This window comes from Neomonachus schauinslandi, chromosome 13, assembly GCF_002201575.2.
Source record: "Neomonachus schauinslandi chromosome 13, ASM220157v2, whole genome shotgun sequence".
Lineage (NCBI taxonomy): Eukaryota > Metazoa > Chordata > Mammalia > Carnivora > Phocidae > Neomonachus > Neomonachus schauinslandi.
The window spans coordinates 11,462,578-11,486,450 of NC_058415.1; the positions used below are offsets into that span (position 1 = coordinate 11,462,578).

The following is a 23,873-nucleotide window of genomic DNA, read 5'->3' on the forward strand; positions in this document are numbered from 1 at the left end:
TTGTAATCCTCATTTAAGACAATTAATTCTTGAGTTAAGTTTTTAAATTTCCTTTACTAATTTAGTGTTTTCTTATTTCTCTGTATCTGGCTTTGAAAAAAACCTGATTGTTAATTTATTTATTCCTATTTGCAAAATTATTAAATCATTTGATCCTAGAAAAGTAAATGAAATAGACGTGGCTTTCGTGTTCTTGTAACTACTTCCCATCTCAGTGACATACTTTTTTTCCTGCCTTGGATTTAATAGCTTAGAATTATGGCTGCGGATTCACAGAGAGAAAGACTAGACAAAGAATATGTAGTTTAAATTATTTGCTAAGTTTTTTGCGCTCTTCGTAATACTCTAAAATACCATCGAGATCACTGTGCACATCTGTTGGTCTCAGCATCGGAAAAGCCTTTTGGCTGTACATTCTGAGATTTGAAACAAAGTAGATTTACAGTGGAAATGAACCAGAGGTTTAGACTAAATAGGTGCCTTCTAAGAGAGCCATTATGATCTTATTTAAATATTTTCCACATTAAAGGAGGCATGTAGTACTGCTATGTTACTGCCATAATTTTTTTAATAAATGAATTTGCATCCATGATAAATTTTGTTTAATTCTCCATGGATTTCCACCTACTAGCCAATGTGAATACTTAAAATAATCTTTTGGAGTCCAGATTTGAATTAAACTTCCTCCAAGTATAATGATTCCTTTATTAATTTTGAGCTTGTTTTATCAGCAAGGATTTTTTTTTTTTTTTTAAGTTAAAGGAGCCTAATTAACAAAATTCTGCAGAGTGATAAGTGTGGTGAATTTCTTATATGGTTGTCACATTGTTCACTGGGTAAACATTTCTTGAACACCTACTGTGGGCCAGACTTTGAGCTTTCTTTAACAATTTTATCTCTAGTTTCTAATAGAAACAATCCCCTGGCTTCCCGGAGTTTATATTATTGGGAGAAGAAATAGATACCCCACCCCCCAGAAAGAGAGAGAGACATACAGATAATGAAATCATTGCCCAATACAATTAAGGTTGGGAAGGAAATACACCAGTTTGACTGGTAGAGAAGCACCTGCTTGGGATGGGGGAAGGGGAAGGACGGCATGAGGTGAGGTTGCAAAACAAGGTAGGCAGCAGCTCTTACAAGGTCTTATAGGCCAAGGTGAGGAGTTTAAACTTCACTCCAAATGCAATGAGGAAAGCATTAAAGGGTTTTATACAAGGGACTGATCTGAGTGGATTTTCTTGTATGATCATTCTTGCCTGGCAGGGAGACCAGGAGGAGGCTGCTGTATGAGTCTAGGCAAAAGGTGCTCGTACCAGGATAGCAGGGAGGATGGAGAGGAGAGATGGTTCTGAGAAATCAGCAGGACTTGGAGGAGGGCAGGGGAGGGGAGCAAGAGAGAAATCCAAGGTGACTCTTGGTTTACTGACTTGAGTAAAAAAAGGGCTATTGAATGAGATGGGGAGGTCAGAAAGGGGCCGGAGTAGAGTGTTTGAGTTCTGTTCAGAGCGAGTTATGTTTAACATGCTTTTGAGAAACCCGAAGGGAGCTGTCAGTTGGATGTGTCCGTCCAAAGCTAAGGAAAGGTTTGGGCTCCAGCTAAAATTATATTTGAGAGGACCACACTGCCCATCAGTAGGTTGGCTTTAATATATTTTAAAGAAGCATTTGGAGTATAATTGATAAGAGTGAAACTATCTGTAGCACACATCCTGTGTTCATTGATGACTCAGTTTAGGGCACATGCCAATTATGAAAATGAATGAAGTCTTCCTTGGCAACTCTTCTATTATTCCAAATGCCTTAGCATGACACACAAGGCCTTCTCTGCAGAACCTTCCAGATTCATGCCTGTATCCCTAGATGCGCACCATGACACGTAACTGGTCATTTCCGGGAGGCACCACGTTGTCCCACCTCCATGCCTTTGCAGATGCTGAAACACATTCCGACTTTTTCCTACCTTGCCATCTGTGCGTCCTCATGTACGAAACAGCCCTACGTTGCAGGTACCCCTTCCTCAGAGGAGCCTTTCCAGAGTCCAGGCTCCATGCCCCTTCCGTGCGCTGCGCTGAGCAACCTGTATTTGCCCTGTGTGAGCACCCAGTACACTGTTTGGTGATTGCCGGTGGGACCTGGGTCTCTTTGGTAGTATTGCTCTCGAACCCAGGCAGGGGCAGCCTTCCCTGGGACACCTAACCTAGGTCTGGTACTTGAAAGGGCTTCTCTCTGGCCCTTCTCTGGCTGCGCCCCTTCTCCATGGGGCAGCAAGTCGGAGAAGCCCAGGGGGTGTGCCCAGCTGAAGTTCATGTGCTCCTTTCTGTGCCATGCTCCATGGAACCTAGGACCCCACAACATTCCAGAATTCTCTGCACTCATGATGCCGAGTCTGCTGTGAGGGCATCTTTCCCAGGTCCCTGCTCCTGTGGGGGAGCCATGCCCCAGTGACTACACCCTGGGGTCTGAAGGATGGGAAGCAACATCCGCAGGGTTGTCCACCCATGAGCCCTCAGGCCCTGAGAGTTGTGGGACAGGACTGCCGTGGAGGAGAGAAGGTGGCAGGCCAGGGGTCAGGGGTGAGCCCTTTCTGGCCCAGAACTCCGAGGAGCCTGAGAATTCTAAATCCAAAGCCCCACCTTTCCACATCAGGTTCTTTGGAGGAATTGAAAACGGTGATGCTGGTTGGGGTGGAGGTACCCGTGGGCAGCAGGTGCCCATTGAGGCCAGTGAGTGAGGAGGACCCTCCTGGCGTACCAGATGCGGGCCTAGACCCTGCGCATGTCAGGTGGGCCTCTCCTTAGACTGCCAGTGTTTGACATTGAGCCCTGCCCCTCCCCCAGCCCCAGGCACACAGGTCCTGCACGTGCACATCTGTGTGTTTCTGGGGAATGATCCAGTCCTCCGTGGCTTCTCTGGCCTCATGAGGAATTAGGGCAGCCTGAACCTCCTGGAACCCGCTGGGCCCCACTGCTCCTGCTTACTGGTCGTACTGGCCTTCAAGTCACCTCCTGCTCATCTGTCTGTGGATGCAGCCCGTAGCAAGAGTGGGGTTCTACACAGGTGCCCGCTCAAGAGCAAACAGAAGCTCTTTTGCAGCCCATACCGGCGGCCAAGTCCGGGACCTGCTGGTAAAGAGGGTCCTTTTTCTTTGCAGGGCTGAGTCTGCCCAGAGGAGATGTTCTTCTCATTTTCGACAGAGAGGTGGACTTTTGCTAAGTCAGAGGGGGTGCCTTTTTGTCACTCCCACAAAGGTGTCCTAAGCTTCCCAGGGTCATGGCAGGGTAGAAAATGTGGCTACCTTGGGCCTAAGCTCTTCATTACCATTAAGTTCTTGGGATCCTGAAGCTATAAGCATTCCAAGCGCCAGGATGTTTGAGTGATTGTCGCTGTATCTGCGTCTCCTTTCCCCTCCCCTCCCCGCCAAGTCCCAAACAGGAAACTGTTGATCCAAGTCACAGGTGTCCGTGCCCATCCCCCGTGCTCGCAGGTCTGTCTCGTTCACCACCTGCTGCTCCCACAGAGATAGATGGGTCCTTAGGTAGGCTCAGTCACCCCTTTTTCCCAGATCCCTCTGCCTGCCTTCCCATAAGGCGGATTAGGAATTGTGTTTGGGGATGGGAGGGCGGTGGGGGTGGGGGGGTGGGCAGGGTGCTTTCCTTGAGCCAAGACACAGACGTGTGTGTTTTGATGACCCCCCTCTCCCTGCAAGTAGAGCTCTCTGAAGGGCAGAAGGGAGCCTGGGATTCCAGAGATACTTAGCCATATTAACACTGGGGAAAGGGCACATATTTTTCCTCTTGGATTGGTACTAATCCCAACATTGCTCCATCCTTCCTGGATTTCTTTTAGTTGGGCTGAACTTTGGGTTTAGCCTGTTCCTTGATACTGAGAAAAGAGGGTATGTGTCGTTATGAGACATCAGCAGAGTAGTGAGCTTTGAGGCACTCTGCCAGGTGTGTGAGATTTGAAATATCCTAAAACTGAATATTTGGAATCCCCCCCAACTTTAAAAATGATAGGAATTGAAATAGTTTAATAATAAGATTAAGAGTCACTCCTGGGAACTGAATGCACCACCTGACAAGAAGTCTTTGCCAGAGTGGACAGATAAGCAAAAATCTTGAATTACATCTTCCCTTAAAGGTCAGGTGGCTTTGCAGACCGCAGTTCCATAGACACAACCAGGAGAAGTTTGTAGATGAAGAGCAGCTTGCTCCAAGAGAAGCCACATGTCAGCTTGAAGTCTCTCCTGTTCAGAGCAGTTGCGACACAGGGGAGGTCTTCATATTTTGTCTTGTGACAATGCTGTATTGAATTCTGATGGAACGAAGGATGTTTGCCCCATCACCATGAAACAGGAGTTACAGCCCGTTCCAGCCTCTCGTGCGTTTCTAGAAGCAGCAAGGAGGTGGAGAGCAAAGTCAGCATGGGGGCATCACAAAAAACAGATTAGAAGAAGATGCTCCAAAAGATGAACTGTGGGCCCCTCTGGATGGGGAGACTGTCGGCCACTTTTACTTTCTTTGTGATTTTGTGTGAAATGGACCTCAAACAGCAACAGAAGGGAGGAAGGAAAGAAGAAAGAAGGAAAGATACCTCCTGGAGGTATTTGGGATACCAAATTGATCTCTATCCTTGTTTTTCATCTCATTTCATCACTCGGAAAAAAACTCAACATTGATTTGTCATCCAGTGCCCAAAAGGAGAGGAAGAAAACATCTATGAAGCATTGACTTAATGTGTAAGGACCGATAATAAAACATCCTGTCTGCCCTGCAGCTGCTTATCTAAGAAGCGTAGCGGACAGACTCATATAGACACATTCATCCAACTTTCAGCTTCAAAGTCTGTCCAAGAGCCGCACACTGTGCTGGGTTTTGTGATTTACATGTAAATACATGGAGGAGATTGCCCCAGAGCACTGAGGGTGTAGCGGAAAGAAAAGAAAATTAAGCTCATGATGGCAGTTGGGTCAGTAAGTGTCCCAACTGGGGCAGGCCCAGGGCAGCCCAGGAGCGCAGAGGAGAAGCAGTGAGCCCCAACTTGGGAGGGCCAGGGGTGGACTCGTGGAAGGAAGTGGTACCCAAGCTGCATCTTGAGGACGAGGAGCGCCTGGCCAGGGAGAGGGGCAGGGGCGTGTCAGGTACCACAGTGAATGCAAAGGCAGGTGGCCGGTCAGCAGAAGTCATCCCATGTGGCCACAGCTATGGTGGGGGGGGCCGTGTGGAGAGAGGTGTTAGAGACCCAGTCGGGAGAGGTCCTGTGCTGTGCTGAAGACTTTGAGTTCTGCCCCGAAGCAGCGGGAAAACCACTTTTTAAAGCAGCATTTTAAAGGAGCATGGCATAGGCAGATTTGCATCATAGAAAGATCCCTCTAGCCAGATTGTTCCCCAGCAAGGCTGACTAATGAGACCGAGGCAGTGATCTGTGCAAGAAACAATGATGTCTCAAGATGGTAGCAGGGAAAATGGCAAGAAAGGATCAGAACCAAAGATGACCATTGAGGAGATTGGAGAGAACTTGATTGATGGACTAGAGTGGGGGCTGTTAAGGAGGAGTGGGGATGGCCCCTTGATTTGGGGCTTGGACCGCCAGGTGGAAAACGGTAGTGTTCTCTGGGTGGGGTGGAATATGAGACATGGAAGTTGGAGCTTATAGGATTTATAGAGCCCATGAGACGTTGTAGGGACCCTGAAAGCTACCGAAAACAGACAGATCTAGAGCTCAAGAAGGAGATCAGGGACCCAGCATTATTTGGAAGTCATCACAGGTAGGTTGCATTTGAAGCCACTGGGAATGGAAGAAATTATTCAGAAGGAGTGAGAAGAAAAAATACAGAATACCACGCGGAACATGAATCATTAAGAGGGAGCCTGCCAAAGAGACAGAAATGCATTTGGACAGGTAGGGGAAACCAGGAAAAATGGAATCTGTGCTCACGCTCTCTCTCAGGTCTGCTATCATGGACAGAAGGGCAAAGAGCAAATGACAGGTGGCAGAAAGGCCCATGCGGACTGTGTTTGCCTCCTCAACAGACATCCCAGGACATCACCGTCCACCGACCTCTTATTTCCAGAACATCTGGGAATACAAGTTTCTCCTGTTTCTCGAAATGGGCACATTGCCTCCCCAAACAGAATCCAGGTTGTGTGAGTAAAGAACATCAGGAAAGAGATTTAGGAAAAGCAGATGGCCGTGTTGGCCATGCCAGGGAGCCAAGGGAAGAGGGGCCCTCAGCGAAGGAAGACTGGTCGTTTGTCTCTTAGACATTTCAGAACCTACAGTGTACAGAACCGTCTCAAGTCAGCACTTCGGAGAAGTCCAGGAAGATCAGGAAAGAAACCACAGTGTGGTGTGGATGTAGGCGGTGGGGCGGATTGCTGTGCCTCTAGAAGTGAGGGCAGGGAGCGTGCAGGCGTCTCTGGAGAATTTGACCTTCAGTGCAAGGGGAGTGAGACACGGCTACAGCCAGAGGGAGCGGCAGGGGCAGGACATGGAGGGTCTCAGGGGAGAACGGACAGGCTCCTGTTCCCAAGGTAAAGAGCTAGACGAGAGAGAAAGAGGGGGAAGATCCAGGTAAAAGGCTAACTGGGGATGACGGAGAGGGGGGCCTCCAGGCAGGGGTGTGCTAGAAGGAACACAGAACACCCCTTAGCTGTGCACGGGACAGAAGGCTGGGAGTCGGTGCTCTGGAGTCATGGGTGGGGAAGGCAGCCAGGGAAGGGACCATCCATCCCTCTGGGAAGCAGGAGGCGAGCTGCAGAGATGGCAGGGAAGGAGATCAATGAAGTCTTAAAATAGGTGGCATTCACAGAGTGCTTAAGAGCCCTGCGTGCTCCCATCCTGGTTCTGCCGCTCGCTTACTGTGTGAGCTTGCGCCAGTTATGTAACCTCTCTGTGCCTCGGCTTTCTCGTCTGTAAAAAAAAAATGGGGATGAGCACAGAATCCTGTTTCCGGGAGGTGTTGGGAGAATTGCATGAGTCAATTCGTGCAGGACTTACCAGTGTGCCTGGCACAGGAAGCGCTCCATACGGATTAGCTACAATAATAACTGTTAATAGGAGTGAGGGCAGACGCAGTCTGGGGCCACGGAAACACCAGAATGTGAGTGGTGGGCGGAGGGTGAGGAGTGAGGAGGGCACAGCCGAGGAGGCGCTGTGTTCTTCTAGAATGGAAGGAATCAGGAAGTCCTCAGGGACGGGAGACCCTTGACTGATAACGCGGGTTCATGGAGAGGCCCTTTCAGGGCGAGCAAACACTGTGGGTTCAGGCAGGGGTGCGCTCTCTTGAGACTTGAGAGGGCCATGTGAGGTGCGTGCGTGCGTGCATGTAGGCTCTCTCCACCGCAAGGGAGGGAGGCAGGCAGGCGGAACAGCTGCCTGAGCCGCGTGGGAGCCCAGACTCTGCAGGACCCTCAGTGGCCTGGGTCACCTCCGTGGCCACCAGGAGTTCGGAAGGAGCACAGTGACAGGATCTCCTCTGTCTCGCAGTGCCTGTCCTGGTGAGGGTAGCTGATGATGATGACAGTGACATTACGTTTTTGGAGCGTGTACTCTGTGCCAGGGTCCTCGAAAGGGCTTTTCGGATGGGTCACTCCTCACACCTGCCCTGGGAGAAAGGCCCTGTTGTTTGCCTCATTGCTCAGAAGAGGGAACTAAGTGAGGCACGTGGATTAAGGGACTCAGGGAGACCGCACAGCTGTCGAAGCTGGACAGTGTGACTCAGAGCCTGTTCCCGTGACCACCAGGCTGTCACCATCTGTCCCAACAGTGTGTGGCTCAGAGGAGAGTGTGACAGGTGGAGGATGGGCTGATGACCTCAGCCAAGCCTGTGGCCGACTCCTGAGAGTACATTTTTTGGTCTTCTTCAGATTAGAACCCCTGCAAAGAGCTCAAGTGAGTGGTGGACGTGTTAGGTAGATCCCAGGGCCTTCGAGAACCCAGCTGCTAGCTGGGGAATATGGCAGGATTCCCAGGGCTGGACAGCCATCAGGCAGTTGACCTCTCTCTGTCGGTCTCCCTGGAAACACAGGGCCTTGTCTGTGTGTCTGTCTGCAGTCTGGTGAAATTGCCCGTTTTGATATCCACTCATCCATGGCTTTGGCCGGCACTGGCCGAACCTGACTTGACAAGGCCAAGGCCAACACCGCTTGACCCACTCGGTCTCCACGTTGTAGAAAGTTCTCCATGTGGAGAATCTGTGGTTTATCCGGAGCCGGGTTCCCTGGTCAGTTCATTGTGCAGCTGGGATGGAGGTGGCGAGAGAAGCACCAGGGCAGAGCAGAGGGGTAGCTGTCTTAGAAGTGTCGTCATCTTCCTTGGGTAGTGAAGCTTGAAACCTCAGTTGTGTTGGATGCCCCCCTCCGCCACCATGCTCCCCCAGACCCAGTCGATGGCCGGGTTCTGGCGATGTTTTCTTCGTCGACACCACACGGGAATCTCTGGCTCCACCTGAATCTTCTAGATTCCCATCCCCAGGACCCCAGCCACAGCGGCTGGCCGGATGCATGCCTTCAGTCTGGGCCTCCCTTCCCATTTCATCTTGTCTCCTCTTAATAACACTTGAAAAAAATCTTCATGGCCTCCTACTCAAAAGCCTTCAGCAGATGCTCCCTAATTTGTGATAGCCATGGCCGGCTCCCAGGGCCGTGCCGCCCGGGACTGATGGCTGTCTGCACCTTGATTCCCCTCTGTTCAGTCAGCGTGGTCTTCCTCCGTCACCAGCAGTCCCCTTCCACACTCCTGCCTCGACCTCTTTCCTGGACCTCTGTCCCCTCCCTGGCCTCTGAACAACACCTTTTACCCTCGCTTCTCCTGTTAAGCTGTTGGGCCATTGAAAGCAGCTCTCAGCCCAGTGTGTCTTCAATACAACCAGGCACATAGCAAACACTTGGGAAATTTAATATCCAGTGATTAATAGCTGATTCGTGATCACTTGGCCTTGGGTTTTTTTTTTTTTCTTCCCCTTTTTAATTCTTGATTGCATTTTTTAGAACATTCCAGATGAGCCCTCTGACTGTGATAATTGAATACTTGTTAGAAGCAAAGCCAAGTAAAAGGAATTAACTCCTAATCCTGTTAAAGACTTTCTCATTATTCCGTGTGCTTGTGTTTTGGCTTCCCTTTTAAGCGCCTTGACAACAGGGACCGTCGTATTCATTATGTGTCCCCCAAATTGCCTTATATACAGGAGCTCTGGAATAAATGTCAGAGTAAATGAATACCGTTCTGGGTGAGGAGCGTGTCAGATGTGGTCATGTCATTACTCATGTTTTCCCTGTCTCTATACATTTATATTTGTGCCTCACTGGAAACTTCCCATATTACTTACTGCTGCTTAAGTTCATTAAGCCTGGAACTATAGAATATTTCTGGACAGAATTTTTCTTCTGCTGGGCATCTTCCTGCCCTTAGCAGCATCCTTCATGTGCTCAGCCACAGTCCTGCCTACACCCTTTTAGGTTCTTTCAGACTCCCCACAGACACAGCACCCACCCCTTCCCCGCCCCCCTTCCCCAAGCACCTGGTGCAGAGGAAGTTCTTTGGGGTAAGCCACCAGCTGTCCTTTGCACTTGGGGCATACAGGAGATCTGTTACTTTGGCTTTCTCAATAGAAGACGAAATGGATCCAGAAATGCTTTGCAGACTGCTGCGGGAGCAAAAACAAATAGGTTTTGGTTCTTTCTTTCTGAAGCCAAACATTTTCTGCCGGTCATAACTGGCTTTACATTTGCATACGGTTTGCACAGTTGTTATTATTGTAACAATTGAATAATTCCTGGCATGTGGTCTTAGGGGGAAAAGATGTGAATAGTTTAGAAATAAAATGTGGAGAGAAAGCATGATCTGGTAAATTTAAAAAATGAGAACATTTACAATGTGGTAAAAATACAGTATCGTGAAGTCTGCCTTGTACCACATGTCTAGCAAAAAGTGGGGAAGAAGAAATTTAAGCATTATATCAGGGCAGAAAGTCCAGCTGTGTGAGACCTTTAGGGATTATCCCAGATGTCTCTGGGACAAGCCAGTAAAGCAACAGTGTTGGTAAATCTTCCTCCGTCCTTTTCCCACGTGCCAAACGGAAGCCCAGATGTCACGACCCCTGACCCTCCAACACTACCACCAAACACATCCACACATCTACGTCCTTGTGTCCTGAAATTGAAGAAATTGAACCTGGGGCAGGAGGAGAGAGTGCAGTGATGGAGTTTTCGTGAACTGCTGTGAATGGCACCAGCCTGGGCACCACACATCCCTCAGGGTTGTTTTCATGGTCTGCTTCCTTCTGTCTGCTGGTTACAGGGAAGACTCGGTTTGAAAAGGCCTCTGAATCCTTTTAGCACCGCCTCTGTTGGAAACACAGATTATGAGTAGTTCATTTTATGCTGAGCCTTTCGTCCTTGCCATTGATGGCTGTTCTGTTTCTTCACTTTGTGAGATGCATCCTGAGAGTGGATGAATGTGTTTCATGAGAGAATAGAAGAGCCCCGCCATTTGTTTTGACTGGCCTCCAGTTTGATTCATAGTGAGCAGGTGCTGTCATCGGGAATAGGTTTTGGCAATATTTTTACCTCTCCAGCAGAGCTCTTGACAAGGCTGACATTTTTTCTAAGAATGGCTTTTGAGGTTTTTGTGACTATATATAAATTTACACAAGTGTGTTTTTATTCAGGCGAAGGATTGAACGGACTTATGAGCTTTAGGTAGAATGAGCAATCTGGAAATCTGTTGGTAAACCTTTAAGGAACATCCTTACCTTTGGGCTGCTTCTGGGTAAATTCCTTCAAAAACAAAACAAAACAAAACAAAAACAAAAACGCAATTTCAGCATCTCATGCACACCCACGAAAATATGTTAAATATGCTCCTTCATGCTGCTGGGTCTTTCTCTTTGCAAGCCGCCGTGGAGCCTGGCATCTTCCTCACCCTCTGCTTCTCAACCATGTGTCCCCCGAAAGCTGCTCTAAGTCCATTTTCAGTATTCCGCAGAAATGGAGTTTTCTGGACTCCCTAAAGGCTGACTCGGGCCTTTAGGCCTCCTCCAAAAACCCGGAGGAGAACACATACTACGTTGCACTGTAGCTGTCCCCATGTCTCTCTCTCCTACTGATGTGACTTCTTTGAAGATGCGGATCTGTCTTTAAGGCTCCAAGGCTAAGTTCACTGCCTGATGTGTAAAGCTCAATGAATGAATGAATTGAATGGATGACATGAAAGAATGAAAAAAAGATTGCATGAATTAATTTGCAGGCAGAGAACAAACGTGAACTCAGAAGAGCATAATTTAAACACAAGGGATGAACGTCAGCATGCAGGCATGACCAAGGCCCCAAATATATATATATATTTTTTTTTTAAGATTTTATTTATTTGACAGAGCAGAGGCACAGTGAGAGAGAGGGAACACAAGCAGGGGGAGTGGGAGAGGGAGAAGCAGGCTTCCCGCCGAGCAGGGAGCCCGATGCGGGGCTCGATCCCAGGACCCTGGGATCATGACCTGAGCCGAAGGCAGACGCTTAACGACTGAGCCACCCAGGCACCCGGCCCCAAATATTTTTTAATTGCTTTCCCTCTAGGGAAATGTTCTAGGCTGTGTTACCATACGTAGCCTGAATGGCAAGAAAGCGTTTGAATATGGCTATCTTATGGAAGATCGATTCCCATAGGGCACGTTGCGCTCATAATGAGCAAATGATTAATGAGTCTCCTCCTCATTCCAAGGAGGATCTGAGATGGGGCTCTATCAGGAAACCGCAGTGGCACCAACTGAGAGGCAGTGCCTCATGGGGTCAGCAGAATTCACGAGGGAAGGGAAGTAGATGGGAGCCCAAGGTCCCAGAGAGTGAGCGGCAGACATGGGCCTAAACCTCCACCCTCTTCAGAGGCCTGTTCAGTGTTCTGCCCATTCGTCCTTGTAGCTTTGCTCCATCAGCATTTAATGAAGTGTCTGTTTTTATGAGAAGACCAGTAAGGACTTGCGGGTAGTGCCCCTTACCTCTTGCATCTGTCTACAGGTTGGCCTGTTTAGTTGGGTAATTAGGTAATTCATTGTTTTGCCCCCCTCATTTGGCCTTGGGTGGGGAGCAGACTCCATCTGTGGCAAATAAAAAATAAGGACTTCTGCAGCCGTAGCTAGAGAATCAGAGGTTCAAAGGGTCACTGCTAACTCCAATATGGCCCCCAGGTGTCACAGATCTAAAACTTGGAGTAACTGTTGAGTTTTCGAAAGCTCCCCTACCACCTTGTAAATTCAGAAATGCCCTCTAGGTTGAAACTCACTGATGTAGAACAAGTTTTACAGAAAACAATTATGTGAATAAATATTGTTGGCTAAGCTTTTGATTGCATTTACAATCGGAAAAATGAAGTGCGCTATTTATTAGACAGTCTTCTAATTGTCCGATAGCTAGGAGAGAGCGGGGGGTGTTGTGGAGAGAACAGATTTGAAGTCAGACAGCTCTGGATCACATCTCTGCCCTGCCACCTCTTGACTTGACTTGTCTAAAGTCACAGCCTCACCCCTTACACTTGATGAAGAAGCCATAGAGGAGCCTGGCTACTTTGTAGTCATCTACTTAAGCTCTTTGCAGATCCCCAGAGTCATAAAAATAGAAATGGTTGTACCAGCTCCTGGCCTACCTCCAAATCCACATTTCCTTTGAGAATCAAGTTTTTTATGCATATCATTAGCTCCTGTCTGCTTTCCCACTTTCATTACAGTTGTATATGTCATTCTGTGGCCTGTCATTGGCCTGTTTGTCCTCAGAGCCATACCTCACTCTTGTTCTGTTCTGTATCACTGGGCAGTCATCCCCTATGGGACGCATTTCCAGACTGCTCGTGTCAGATGGTTTTTAGTGGGCTCGTCATGGAAGCCATAGACAGGGATTGGCAGATACAGGGGGTAAGGGAGAATCCAGGGTGTTTTTCCCCTCTCTCTGCCTTGGGTGGGGACGGGGAGCATTGTGTGTTTCCATCAGTGACGCTGTCTTCCACATACCTCCAAACATACTTCTCCTTCTATGGTTCCAGCTTTTACCAGTCAACCTTCACCACGGTGGTCTGGTCCCAACAGATAACCTCCAGCTTTTGAGGTTTTTGTTAACACCCCTTTCTGTTGTGCCTCTAGTCTTTAAAGCACTTCCTGCTGCTGTGAGTCTCTGCATTTCTTTGCCATTTTTGCTCAGCTTTTCAGCTCACCCATCACATTTACAACTAAGTCCATGTATTAAGTTCCTCTCTTTTTTTAAGTTTATTTCAGAGAGAGAGAGAGAGAGAAAGCACTAATGGGAGGGGCAGAGGGAGAGAGAGAACCTCAAGCAGACTCCGCACTAAGCGCAGAGCCCAACACAGGGCTCGATCCCCCAACCATGAGATCATGACCTGAGCCAAAACCAAGAGTTGGATGCTTAACCGACTACACCACCCAGGCACGCCCACGTTCCCTCTCTTTAACATACCCAGAAGGGTTTCCATTTTTCCACCCTGGATCCTGACAACTCTTTTGAAGTAGTAAAATGTCTTTATTGCCTTTACTAGTCAGACTGGCTTAGATCATCTCAAGCCTCTGAAGCAGGCTGAAAATTCCCCAGACCCACCACACGGAGGTAGTGATTTAGTTGTTGTGCTGTGTGGACCAAGAATCTGGATTTTCAAAAATCTCCCTGGTGGTTGTGATGCCCAGCCCTGGTATAGGGAACAATAGAGCCAGGCTGAGGTGGAGGTGCTTGGGGAGGGAGTCTCTGTGGTCATGCCGCGCCCCACTAAGGGCTTCTCTTCTACAGATTGGGCTCACAGCAGGAGAGCCTGCCTTGGCGAAATAAAAAATGTCTACCTCCCATGGGTGTTACAGGATAGTCAGCTACATTGTGTCAAAATTGGAGGATGCTAAGGAATTATTTGCAGCGTTAAATGAGATCATGTATGTGACAGCTTCTCACACTTAGTTGTTGCTAAAGGAATGAGAGTATCTCTCCTTCCCTCAAATGAAGTGAAAGCACAGAAATGCAGAAGGCTGTGAAAGTGTGTAAGTTACCTATTCCTGAAGCTAACAGAATCCAGATACTTGTATCAGAAAGGATAGGTAAACAATTAAATAGTAAAAAAAAAAATCTCGTTGCTTGGTGTATATCATGGTTATCTAAGCTAGTGTCTCAACATTCTAACCATAGGACACTGTCAGCTGGCTCTGTTGCATGTCAGAAATACTTTAAGAAAATAAGTTCTAACTGTATCAGATTACATGTTAACACATTTCCTAAGGAGACCTGAGTCTTATGATTATGCCCTTACTTGGCCACTAGAATTTCTGCATTCCAGGGTCTTGCCAGAGACTTTAATTTTGAGTGAGCCACTGTCCAATTCTTGTCAAAAGGTTGGTTATGAGAAATAATTTTCATGGAGGATTGCCTGAAGATTATGCAGTCCTTTCATTCCTCATTTAGATAGCCTAGATATTATTCATGGTTTAAGTCAAGTCATTGGATCTCAATGTAATAGCTTCTTGTCAGTTTCCCTTTACTTGGCAGGATTAGTGAAAAAAGACACATCTATCCTTATGGAATTTTTGCACTCTGTGTTAAAAGAGGAAACTCTCAAATTAAGAACACAGTTCCATGTACAGTTGCACCAAAAATAATAAAATACTTAGGCATAAACTTAACCAAAGAGGTAAAGGACCTGTATTCCAAAAACTATAAAACACTGATGAAAGAAATTGAAGATGACACAAACAAGTGGAAACCTATTCCATGCTCGTGGCTTGGAGGAATCAATATTGTTAAAATGTCCATACTACCCAAGCCATCTACAGATTTAATGCAGTCCCTATCAAAATACCAACAACATTTTTCACAAAACTAGAGCAGATCCTAAAATTTAGATGGAACTGCAAAAGACCCCGAATAGCCAAAGCATTCTTCAGAAAGAAGAACATAGCTGGAGGTATCACAATCCCAGATTTCAAGATCTACAAAGCTGTAGTAATCCAAACAGTATGGTATTGGCACAAAAATAGACACATAGATCAATGGAACAGAGTAGAGAGCCTAGAAATAAACCTTCACTTCTATGGTCAATTGATCTACACCAAAGGAGACAAGAACATGCAATGGGGAAAAGACAGTCTCCTCAATAAATGGAATTGGGAAAACTGGCCAGCTACATGCAAAAGAATGAAATTGGACCACTTCCTTACACCATATACACACAAAAAAAACCCCCTCAAAATTGGCTAAAGACCTAAATGGGAGACCCGAAACCATAAAACTCCTAGAAGAAAATACAGGTAGTAATTTCTTGGATGTCTCCCAGAGAAACATTTTTCTAGATATGTCTCTTGGGAAACAAAAGAAAAACTAAACCGTTGGGACTACACCAAAGTAAAAAGCTTTTGCACAGCAAGGGAAACCATCAACAAAACAAAAAGGCAACCTGCTGAATGGGAGAAGATATTTGCAAATGATATGTCCAGTAAAAGGTTAATATCCAAAATATATAAAGCACTTACACAGCTTAACACACGTAAAACCCAAATAATCCAATTTAAAAATGGGCAGAGCACCTGAATAGACATTTCTCCAAAGAAGACATACAGATGGCCAACAGACACACGAAAAGATGTTCAACACCCTTCATCAGGGAAATGCAAATCAAAACCACAATGAGATATCAGCCCACACCTGTCTGAATGGCTAGAATCCAAAACACAAGAAATAACAAATGTTGACAAAGATGTGGAGAAAAAGGAACCCTCTTGCACTTTGGTGGGAATGCAAGCTGGTGCAGCCACTGTGGAAAAGAGTATGGAGTTTCCTCAAAAAATTAAAAATAGAATTACCATATGATTCAATAATCCCTCTATTGGATATTTACCCAAAGAAAACAACACTAATTTGAAAATATATATGCACCCCTTTGTCTATTGCAGCATTATTTATAATAGCCAAGATATGGGATCAACCCAGGTATCCACTGATAAACTAGTGAATCAAGAAGAGGTGGTGTATGTATACAATGGATTATTACTCAGCCATAAAAATTGATGAGATCCTGCCATCTGCAACAACATGGATGGACCTAGAGGGTATAATACTAAGTGAAATACATCAGACAGAGAGAGACAAATGCCATGTGATTCCATTCATATGTGGAATTTAAGACACAAAACAAATGAACAAACAAAAAGACAGACAAAAAAATAGACAAATACAGAGAACAAACTGGTGGTTACCAGAAGGGAGGTGGGTGGGAGGATGGGGGAAATAGATAAAGGGGATTAAAAGTATACTTACCTTGGTGAGCACTGAGAAATATGAATTGTTGAGTCATTATATTGAAAACCTGAAACTATTATAACAAACACTGTGTGTTAATTCTACTTCCATTAACAAGAGAGAGAGAGAAAACTCTCATAGGTTTCTAGACAGAGAAAACCAGTAAGTTACCAAGGGCAGGGGCATCAGACTAGCATGAAACTACTCACCTGTAAGCTGGAAGCAAGAACACAGCAATGCCGTATTTATAGAAAGTTGAAGGAAAAGGACTGAGCTAAGAATCCTGATAATTATATGCTGATATACTGAAATATCATTGTGTTATAAATAAAGATATATTTATTTATGTGTGATAAATAAAGATATACATGAGCTAAGAAGCCAAGAAATCTAGTCCTATATGAGGCCAAAACAAAGACATTTTTGGACATGGAGTGACTGAAGTGGGCCATCGATGAGCCATTGCTGAGGAAATGTGTTCCAACCAAATGAAATTGAGTCAGAAAAAAGTGTCATGGTAGGGGAAGATGAAGAGTCAAAGAAACAATGATGAGCAAGGAACCTTGTAATGATCAAGTCTAAAGAAATGATGAGGATGTGACTACGAACTATAAACTTTTCACTGAGGATTTCTTCAAACAGAAGAGCCATGTGGATTAAGAGGAGGTATTTAGTAGTTCAAAGTGAAACAGTGAGAAAGTACAAAAATTCTAAAATACCTCCTGTGGATGAGGAAGAGAGAAGAGATGTCATGGGTTGGTTTCTCTGGAAACATGCAACGAAACAGAGTTTTGGGTGCAAGATACTTCGTAGAGGTCCACACCTGTGTTAGGAGTTGAATTGTGTCCTGCACAAAAATATGTTGAAGTCCTAACCCCTGGTACCTGCAAATGTGACCTTATTTGGAAATGGAGCCTTTGCCAATTGGTCACCAAGTTAACATGAGGTCATGAGGTTGGGCCCTCATGCAATGTGACTGGTGTCCTGATAAGAAGAGGAAAACGCTGTGTGAAGACACACACACGGGGAGAACCCTGACGACAGGACCATGCAGCTGCAAGCCAAGGAATGACGAGGCTCAATGGCCAGAAGCAGGAAGAGGCAGGGAAGGATTTTACCCAGAGCCTCAGGGGGAGCTTGGCCCTGCTGACACCTTCACTTAGGGCTTCCAGGTTCCAGAACCGTGAGAGAGTACATTTCTGCCATGTTGAGGCACATCTGTGGAGATGAAGAGAACCTTTGCAACGAGGAGGGAGGGAGCACAGCTGGGCAAGCAGAGGGAGAAGCCAGGCTCCCGTGCAGGACCCGTGAAGCCGGCCCAACTTGGTGGGCAGCTGCCCCATCATTCAGTCACGGGATGTGGGCAACCCCAGGGAGGCCATCGCCCGGGTGAGGTGGCTCTCTGCAGAGGCAGACCCTGATGGAGCTGATAGGAAAGCATAGATTTTCTTAATGATTTAAAAATAGAATGATAACTAAGCAGATATACATGGAATAAAATGTTTTTGTTACTGGGAGGAAAAAATGGAATTATGATTTGGTTAATCCAGCAAAGAAGAAATGGGTAAAAGTAAATGTAACAATAAATTGTAGTTACTAGTAAACAAATATGATGGAAGCAAACCAAATATAATCATACGTCAATAGGGGCGCCTGGGTGGCTCAGTCGGTGAAGTGTCTGCCTTCAGCTCAGGTCATGATATCAGGGTCCTGGGATCCAGCCCCACATAGGGCTCCCTGCTCAGTGGGGAAACTGCTTCTCCCTCTCCCTCTGCCCCTCTCCTTGCTCATGTGCTCTCCCTCTCACTCTCTCTCTCTCTAAAATAAATAAAATCTAATCATAACCCAATAGATGTGAATTTGTTTAAATCCACTTTCGAATGACAGACTTTTAAATTGGCAAAAACAAAACAAAAGCCCAGTTTTAAGTTATTTGTAAGGAACACAGATAAAACAAAATGACAACTAAAAAAGTTAAAGAAATGGACAAGGATAAGCATTATTTGCATATGCCAAGTATATGCAAATAAAAGGAAAACAGAAGTGGTGTACATCAACCACAGTGGAACTCAAAAGTAAAATTATTCAATAAGAAAAGAAAAGGTACTTCTAAAAACAAAGAGTACATTTCACAAGGACACTGTTATACATACATTATACACTGGCCATCATTGTTATGGAAATTTTAAGGCAAAAACCAAAAAGAAACACAGGAGAATATGATAGAACTATAATCATACTTTCATAACCCAAGCAGGAATAAACACCCTTATCCAAACATCTTTAAAGTTCTGGTACTTGTATTTCTCTGGGAAAGAATCTTAGAAGTTGGGCCAAACTTGGTAAGTCCATTAACTATTTGAAGGACCATTGCTACATTCCTTTCTATAAAAAGGTTGAAGCATCAATCCAATGGTGCAGGAAGCCTACCTGTTTTTTGACATACGTATCAGCACTGGGGTATGTGCTGATCTTTGAGATGTTTGCCAACCTGATGGGCAGATAATAGCATCTCAGTCATTTTAATTCCTGTTCCCTTACCACTAATGGGGCTTATCCTTTTCACAGGCTTATTAGTGATATATATTTCCAGTTCATATCCTCTGCTTATTTTTATAGTGTGTGGTTTGTCTTGTTTCTTTTATAATCAATTTGTATCATCTCCCAGTATATTAGACACTAATCCTGTCATATGAGCTGCAAACCATTGTTCATTTTTTTGGCTTTGTTTATGGTATCTTGTCATGTAGACATTTTAAATTTTTATAGGGTCAAATCTGCTCATTGTTCCTTTATGGGTTATGGATTTACTGTCTTACTTGGTAAGGCAACCAACCTGAAATTACATGCTTCTAGTTCCATTTTTAACATTAGGTCCTTCCTTTATTTTGGTTTAAACTGACTGCATTGAATTATCCCTATAGGCAGCTCTGATCTTTTTTGGGAGCTGAGGTAGAGATGTGAATAAATAATAACCAGTGATTTCTATTTTAACAGGAACTTGGGAAGGAAAACAGTTTCAACAATGAATAGGTCACCCATCATGACTGACTACAGATGACTTGCCATTTCATTTACAAAGGTAAGGAAATACAGTCTATGTTTTTAGTTAATTCCAACTGACTGACTGTTGTGCTCTACCCCTTTTATTTTATATTTATTTACAAATATTCTAAATCCTATTCTAGTTCATGACCTTTAACTTTGACATTATCAAATTTAAAACAAATGACAAGCAAATAGAAACATAGGAAATTCTGTGAATGTCAGCCTGCCTCAGGGGGCAGAACAGAACCCGGGAGATGTGATTTCTGCTATTGATTACTGCATGCGGTTCAGTTTTTGAATAGCATTAGGGTTTTCCTTATTATCAAATGTAGAGTGTTCATTGCAGAATCCTTGGAGAATAGAGCAAAATATAAAAATGAAAACCCAAAGCATTCATAACCCCATCATCTGCAGATAATCACCATAGTTCTGTGAATTTCTTTCCTCCTTCCTTGCATACGCATAAAGAAATGTATAATTATATATAATCTTTCTAAAACATACTTAGCTCCAGTAGTTCTAAATGATGTACCTTAACTGGTACAGGAACATAGCAAGTCTAAGAACAAATAGTAATTACCACTATGTCCATTTCAAATGGCCATTTGCAGTTCACTAGAACATTCCCCAGCATCTCATTTGCCTCCCCTGCACAGACATCCTGGTGATAGGTCCACATGACCCTGGTGAAACATCACCCTAAGAAACACCTTTGAAGTCTGGCAACATTTCACGGCATCCCTTTATCATTATTGTCTATTTTGTGCTGCTTAAAGGGAATTGTTTTTTAAAGAATAGAAGTTTATGTATTTCTCTCCTCCTCTTCCCTACTGTCCATTCAGGGGTGTCCTACAAAGTAAAAAAAAAAAAGAGAGAGAGAGACCATCTCATCCTATGTCCTGCATTCATGCCAGCTAGCCAACCCCTCACTAAGGTGGTTTCTCCAAACACCCTTCAAAGTTGCTCTTGAAATTTTTTGGATTTCAAAGCTTCCAAGTCTTAGAGGTAAAATGACTGACACGGGATTTGTTAGTCCACAGTTGGTTAAAGAAAATCCAACTCTTACTGTCATTAACACATACAAAGTTGGAGACACAAACGTACCCTAGTAGAGATATGGGCTAGAGCTTCATACAGATAATTCACCAAAGAGATACAAAGAACCAAAGAAACGTGACAAAGATGTCTGTCCTTACCATGAATCATACAAATGCAAAATAAAATGATATTTTTGCCCAGAATTGGCCAAGTGTTTTTTTGTGATTTTAAGTGAAAACACTGGCAGCTGGTAGAGATTTAAAGTAGGTATATTTTACCCAGTAGACATTATAAGAATCTCTGGCAACTGTTTTAGACTTGCCTTTGGAAACATAAGAACAGAGAGTACAGTTTTATTTGTAACCGAAAAATAGGAAGCATCCTGAGTGTCCACTAATAAATCCCGAACCATGATGCATTTTTATGATAGAATTATTTAGATGTTAGACATTTTTTCTAATTAATATTTAGTGATGCAGAAAAATGTTTATGACAAAGTGGAAAGGGCAAATATAAGTTTGTATATAATGTATGATCCCAGTTTTGTTAAAGTAAACAAAGCACACATTTGAAAAAGATCAAATGGTAGAATAGCCAAATATTAACAATTACTATTTGGGGGTAGTTGGATTAAAGGTGGTAGTTTTATTTTCTTCTTTTTCTTTCAAATACAATAGCTGTTTTACTTAGGGAAAAGTTTTCAATTAGCAATAATTGCGCCTCGGATAAACCTTATTGGCCACGGAAGAAAACAGATATTTTTTTAATTTAAAAATTACTTTTAAATTTTAAAAAGACTGAAAAATAATGAACGGTTATACATTTGATTAAAAAAATCAAGGAGCCTTCCTCATGTATTGTGAAACTTTCATTCCAAAGTAGTTTGCAGAGAGTTTTGAGAGCTGGTTATGTCAGGAAAAGGAAAACGTGCATATTCCGTAGTATTTTACATTTAAAAAAAAAAGGTTTAAATGCTACATGGAGATGATTTCTACTGAAACATGTATAGTCTAAGTCTTTTTTCACTGATGAAGGAAGTTATAAGGAGTTAATGACATGGCCATTTATTCCATGCCAGCTGTCTACAGTTGCCGCGCCTTTGGCATCTTCCAAAGAATCCAGCATACGGTGCGATTGATGGCGTTGGACCCCTAAGTTATGTCTTTATCCCCCTCCTTCAGGGAGTCAGCTTTCTTCCCAAGCACAAAACACCCAAGTAGCTAGAATCAGACGCTGCCTGCATTGATCTAATGGGGTGTTACTACCTTTCTTTATCAATTTATTTATCCATTCATTCTACAAATATTTACTCAGCACTTACTATGTGCCAGGTGTAGTTTAAGTGTTTGAGGTATATCAGTGAACAAAACAGACTAAAATCCCTGCCTCTTTGGAGTTTAAATTCTTCAGGAGGAGACAGACTGAAACAAACACAAACCCACTGTAATAAATAAGGAAACTCTGTAGTGTGTTAGACACTGATGAGTGCTATGGGCAAAAAAGGAAGGAAGGGAAGGAGGGAGGGAGGAGGGAAGGAAGGAAGATTAAGCAGAGTTAAGAGGAAAGGGGGGCAGGGAGGTGCCAAATAGGTTGTAGTTTAAAATAGGATCGTCAAGCTAAGCATCAGATAGAAGTTGACATTTGAATAAAGACCTGAAGGAGATAAGCAGGTGTCTGGGGAAGATTGTTCAGGCAGTGGGAATAGCTCAAGCAAAATGCCTTAATGTAGCTGCATTCTGGAGTGTTTGTGAAACAGCAGAGTATCTGAAGCGGGGGCGGGGGAGCTCAGAGGTGCTGAGGTCAGAGGAGGAATGGGAAGAGTATGGGGAAATCATACAGGGCCACGTCAACCATTGTAAGACTTTGGCTTTTACTTTGGGTGAAAAGGGAAACCACTGTAGGGTCTTAAGGGCAAAGTGACATGATCTGATTAGGTTTAATGACAGATCACTCTGGCTGAGAGTAGACTGTCAGAGAGCAAGGGTGGCATCAGCAAGTCCCGTTGAGAGGCCACAAAGGATAACACACTCATAAGAAGATGGTAGCTCTGCCCAGAAACGCACAGCAGGAGTGGTGACAAGTGACTGGATTCTGGACCTCTTTCGAAGGCTGTGCTGACATATTGACCATGGTGTGAGAGAAGGAGGACTCCAAGATTTGGGGCCTGAGAAGCAAGAGGTTGGAGATGCCATTAAGTGAGATGGGGAAGGTCCAAGTGAAAGAAGTTTGAGAGGGAATGTCAGAAATAGGGTTTTAGGTTTGCAAAATTTGAGGTGTCTATTAGATATCCAAGTGGAGATACCAAGAAGACCATTGGATGTGCAAGTCTGGAGCTCAGAAGAGAGATCTAGATGGCATTTCAAGATTCCAAAGAGAGGATGGTTAGAGACGAAAACCAAGAAGTCCGTCTTACACACTCTTAACATTAACAGGAACCATCTTAAGAGACTGAGAAAGTGACCCAGGAGGTATAGGGAGGGTGTGGGTAAGAAACAAGAGAGTATGATGCTCTAGAAGCCAAGTGAAGAAAATCAGTCAAGGAAGAGGGAGTGATCATCTCTGTTGATAATCTGATAGGTCAGGCAGAATGGGGGTTTAGAGTTAGCCACTGGATTTGGCAACACGGAGGTCATTGGTGATTTTGAGGAGGAGGTTCTCAGGGTAGCAGTGAGAGCAAACCCCCGATTAAAGTGCATTAAAGAGAGAATGTCTGAAGAGGAATCAGGGCTAGAGAGGAGCAACATCTTTTTCAAGGAGTTTTGCTGCAAGGAGGAATAAGGAACTGAGGGGACGTTGGAATCAAGAAAAGGCTTTTAGTTTTTAAGGTGGAAGAAATGGCGGAACCCTGATGGGAAGGAAATAGAGTGAAAGATTGAAGCTGATACGAGAAAGGGGAGACCTGTAGGAGTGATGCCCTTGAATATGTGACAGGCTCTGCACAATTTAGATGAGCTTTCACGCTTTAGAATTATTAACTTCTGTCACATTCATTGCCCGTATTTCCACCTTGTCACTTGCCTTTTAATTTGTTCATGATCTATTTTGACATTGAGAAGTTGACATTGACATTGAGACATAGTCAAATCAATTACATTTTCTCTTCTATAACTTTTCGGGTTATCAAAATCTTTGCCTTTTCAAGGATCGATTATCAGATAAATACCTATATATTCTTTTTTTAAGATTATTTGAGAGAGAGAGAGAGAGAGCAGGGAGAGGGGCAGAGGGAGAGGGAGAGACTTCTCAAGTCGACTCCATGCCAAGCGCAGAACCTGACACAGGGCTCAATCCCGGGACCCCAAGATTATGACCTGAGCCAAAATGAAGAGTCAAATACTTAACCGACTGAGCCACCCAGGGGCCCCAAATACCTATATATTCTTAAAGTAATGATGTAATTGGAGCTTTGGCAAGGGGCCACAATCAGGGCTTTGGTTTGGTGTTTTTACACTGAGCCTGTTATCATTAGACCTTTCAGATTTTATAACTCCACTAATAGAGTATTCACACCTC

General features: G+C 44.5%; 1 protein-coding gene across 1 annotated transcript in view; it reads left to right on the forward strand.

Annotated features, from left to right (window-relative positions):
* The window catches only part of PIP5K1B (phosphatidylinositol-4-phosphate 5-kinase type 1 beta), a 297,843-nt gene that overhangs the window by 94,372 nt on the left and 179,598 nt on the right, over nucleotides 1-23,873 (forward strand). The window contains exon 2 of the mRNA XM_021694307.2: nucleotides 19,272-19,356. The gene's annotated coding sequence lies outside the window, so the exon portion shown is untranslated. The remainder of the gene's footprint in view (nucleotides 1-19,271; nucleotides 19,357-23,873) is intronic.